The 4,576-nt window shown below is 38.9% G+C and overlaps 1 non-coding gene across 1 annotated transcript; it reads left to right on the top strand.

Annotated features, from left to right (window-relative positions):
• The first annotated feature begins 4,290 nt into the window (after positions 1-4,290).
• On the top strand, positions 4,291-4,362 carry trnaa-cgc (transfer RNA alanine (anticodon CGC)). The gene has a single exon. It is a non-coding gene; the product is annotated as a tRNA-Ala (tRNA).
• Positions 4,363-4,576: the final 214 nt, after the last annotated feature.

Raw genomic sequence — 4,576 nt, 5'->3', positions numbered from 1 at the left:
TAACATTAATGAGAATATAACCAGACCACAACTAGTTAAGTTCGCAGAAAAGAATCCCTCGGCAACATCACAAACCTTTCCTACTTTGCTCTGCATCTCTCCACTACAGATTCAACAGTGAGGAAGTTAAAAACACCGTTTTTAAACACAGACATTACTACATAAGTCATCGCATTTTCCCGACGGCTCCGTTTCTTCATTTGTTTCTGCAGTGATTTCACAGGGAGGCATGAGTCCAACATGATCCGTCTGTCCCTGATCTCCTCCTGCTCCCGACTCCTTCTCCCACAGCTGCAGTCGCACTTTAAAGGTCTCGTTTTCCTTCATTCGCGTTATTTCTGTCCCGAAACTGTCCTCCACACACTGTGTGATATTAATCACGGCCCGACTCACCAGGATCTGGGAGACGCTGCGGAGTTTGTCTTGAAACTCGTTCTCAGAGTCAGACATCCTGTTTCGGAAAACTTCTGAAACTTCATACACGAACGATTTGAGCAAAACCTCCACGAAACAGTGAAGCTCGTTTTCCTGCTTCATTTGCGCGATTTCGACCCCGAAACCGTTGTCGACAGACGTGATTTTAATCACGACCCGTCTCGCCAGAACCTGAGAGATCCGGCGGAGTTTTTCTTCAATCGACTTCTCGGAATCATCTCTCCGGTTTCGGAAAACTTCCGAAACTTAATGCACGATCGATTTAAGCACAATCTCCATGAAAGAGTGCGCCTCAGTTTTCAGATTAAGCAACAGATTCTCCATTTTTTTCAGAGTCGATCTGGAAGACACAGACAAGTCCTGCGGCTGCAAACACGTGGGCTTGAACACAGAAAGCGAAATGTGGTCAAAGAGAAGACTTCCGGGTTATCAGATGAACTTCCTTAGTGACCGTTGCTATAAACCACAAAAATATTATTCGAATAATAAAAATCTGAAAAAAAAAATAGTCCAGAATAGATGTTTGCGTTATATTATAGTGTAACGTATACGGTCGACATTTTTTTATTATTTTTATTAAATGTGTAAATAATTTACAAATACAACTAGAGGAGCAGAAACAGATACAAGAGAAAAAAAACACGAACAGAAAAAAAAATTAACTGGCAGAGGTAACGAAGTAAATTATATTTTTTACATATATCAAATGTTTTCCTTGCTTTATTTGATTGATTTTTATAGAATTTAAATAATATTTCAACTCCATCTGAAAAGTACTAAAAAGGGGAGTATTTTTGGACCATTTTGATTTTATGAATGTGAAATTTGCTAAGAATGACTAATACATTTGCTATAAATAAATGCTTTTTAAAAAAAGTTATCTTACACAGTACAATATAAAAGTCATTAAACCTAAAAAAACACCTTTAAATGCCTACAAACAAAATTGTGCAAGTCCGTCCAAACCAACTTCACAAACACACACCTTACAACTATGTACCAAAGGTTCCCTTTCAGCCCGACAAAAATGCACAAATCATCCTGCTCATGCTTAAATAAGTACTTTAGAGAGTACTTATTTAACTGGGTAAAACCTATGAACAATTTTAAACTATATCTTTTTAACTTTATTTGTAATACAATATCCAACTGGAGTTGTCCAAACTAACTTCCAATTTATATTTTCAAATGGTGCAATCCAAAAAGATCAACTTGACGCACATGCCTTTCCTGTATAAAGTAAAAATAATCTTTCATTTTTTTACAAAACAAATCGCTTTTCTTTTTGCAACATTTCGAATACCGTTAATTTAATAGAAACATCTACCTTAATTTCTTATTTATTCCGCACATCTGCAGTCACTGTTTACATGTCTGCATTGTTTACTTGTACGTTGTCTACTGTTTGTACAGTATATTGTCTTGATGCACTGTCTGTACTTTGTGTAAAGTATCTATATCTATGCTCTCGCAGTCTCCTTCCTCACCGCTCCTGCTCGCTCGACACTCAGTCTCTATGCCTGGGCTCGTTGAATCTCTGTCCAAGTCTTTTGGATCTTAATGACTATATGAACAAAAAATTATTTCAGGTTTACAAATTTGACACCCACTCAATTCAGAGTGCACATGTTTCTTGTTACAGAGGGGAAAAAATGTACATGAAATTTCTCTGCTCACCTATAAGGCTCTGCATGGCTTGGCACCTCAGTACCTGTCTGAACTATTATCGCCCTACTCCCCACCTCGCAACCTTCTCTCTTCTAATTCTGCTCTCCTAACTGTTCCCCAAGCCCATCTACATTCTGTGGGTGACAGGGCCTTCTCCTGTTCTGCCCCCAAGCCCTGGAACTCTCTCCCCAAGGATATCACAGAGTCACCTTCTCTAAACTCCTTCAAATCCAGACTCAAAACCCTCTTCTTCAGAAAAGCCTTTACTGAACTGGTTCCATTCTTCACCCCTCTGCTTTTCTTAGTACCACCATTCACGGTCTCCTCTATATATTGTAATTGTGTTTTATCTTGTGTATTTTTATTTATTGTTGTTGTCATTCTGTAAAGAGCTTTGAGAAGCCACCTTTTAAGGCTCTATCCGCATGTACCCCATGTATTAAGAAGACCCCCATATTAAAAAAATCATAAAAAAGAAAGAACACTTTCACAACCCAAAGCAAGGTTGTATAAGGTGAGGGGGGCTGTCTGGTGTGTAAAACACTTGGTTGTAGCATTGTGAATGTTGTGCTTCAAATGCTATTGAGTCATGAAGAGGACCTCCCTATCCCAGTGTATTGCATGTCTAATCGGTGCCGTATTGAAAAAATCATAAAAAAACTGAAAGAGGTTTCACAACCCAAAGCAAGGCTGGGAAAGGTCAGAGGACCTGCTTAGTGTGTAAAACACTTACTTGCAGCATTGTGGGTGCTGTGTTTTAAATGCTATTGGCTTGTGAACAGCATCCCCCTATCCTAGTGCACAGTGCCACATTCAATCAAACCATGAGAAAAAGAGATTCACAACCCAAAGCTCTGCCAGTCTTCTGTGTAAACAATCATGGACATCATGATTTGAACATCATGGGTGCTGTTTTTAAAAAGCTGTTGAGTAAAGAATAGGAATTGTCCTGCAGAATGAAAACAGGAAATAAAGAAAGGGTTTCAGAAATAAAACAAAGCTTTATTCCCATGCTGACAGTCTGGGTAATTGGAAACTGCTGTTCTGCTTCCTATGGTCATATATGGGTTTTTCGCATGAAACTCTATTGAGCAGTATTTCTGCGTTGTGAACGTATGTATGTATACAGCGGTCCCCCAGTGTTCCAGATGGTGCGTAATTGCGCATCAATCAAAACCCCGAGTGCCAGAAAAGGATAATTAGCTCACTGATATGTTTATGGAGGGGTTGTGAAAATTTTCAAAGTCGTGGTCTTTAAAATGCATTTGGTTTGAAGGCATTCTGTGTTATATGATATGTGATATGGCACAAGAATATTCGTGCGTGGGATAAAAAGACAAACTGAAGGCTGTGAGAACATTCACAATGTACTTTATACACAGAGCAATTGTATATACAAAGCAATTGTTTCATAAAAACGCTACAGGCATGCCAAAATCGTTTTCGAACTTCAAGCTAACTTTACCCCAGTCAAAGTGATGAAGACACAGACATTTAATGAAAACGAATTTGATTCACTCAAGGCTCTGCTCTTTTGTTGTGATGTCATTTTAATTAATGTTAGCTGTGATTAGGTGTCATTTTTGTCTCTTTTAACTTAAGAGTTAAAGAGTTTAAGAGTCTGCTCCTTTCTTCCTGGTATAGAAATAACATGTTCCATGTTTACAACCACCACTATAAATTATTTGTTCAGCTCTAACACCTGTCTGCGTTGACAAGGCATCTCAAAATGACATATTAAATTAGAACACGATCCTTCTGGTTACCATTCCTGTGGTTGGAGCGTTGTTTCACCCTTTTTCGTTCTTCTACAATATTTACAGACAGGGCTTTATCACTGGAGTTGTACAGAAGAAGTGTGCATCGGTCCATGAAAATCATCAGTACTGCTGTTGTTCTATGCGTAGTTTAACCGAGAGCACTTAAAAGATGCAAAAAGCTTTCAAAGAAAACAGAATTAAAAGACAGCAGAGTAAGGAGGTAAAAAAGCACTCCCCCGTCGAGGAATTAACCACTGTCGCCCGTGTGACTGGATATAAAAATAACTGATTCGTTTTTGCCCAGTCTCTGGAAGCTTCAACGCGATTATTTTTCCTTCCTTATTTCTTCATTCCCATGAATTTACTCTGTAGTAGAGGAAACACGAAAGTGGGAAATTGCAGGCATTCTCCATGAGCACACACCACTGGGGATGTAGCTCAGTGGTAGAGTGCATGCTTCGCATGTATGAGGTCCCGGGTTCAATCCCTGGCATCTCCACGTGCTTTATATTATTGTGCTCACATCGCAATCTTCTGTTGAGTGAGAACTCTTTGTCGGTGTTCATAGAGAGCCAGGTTTACACAATTAAGTTCAGTCACACACAAAGTGCTACAGTGTTGCTCTGCTGTTTTAAATGTACCTCCAAAGCATTTAGTTCTGTTAACTACAACAAATGATTTGAACTAATTTAACGTCATATTCAGGAAATCCA

The sequence above is a fragment of the Lepisosteus platostomus genome, chromosome 5 (assembly GCF_059453375.1).
Source record: "Lepisosteus platostomus isolate fLepPlt1 chromosome 5, fLepPlt1.hap1, whole genome shotgun sequence".
NCBI classification, from domain to species: domain Eukaryota; kingdom Metazoa; phylum Chordata; class Actinopteri; order Semionotiformes; family Lepisosteidae; genus Lepisosteus; species Lepisosteus platostomus.
This window is presented reverse-complemented; position numbering and strand designations above follow the sequence as displayed.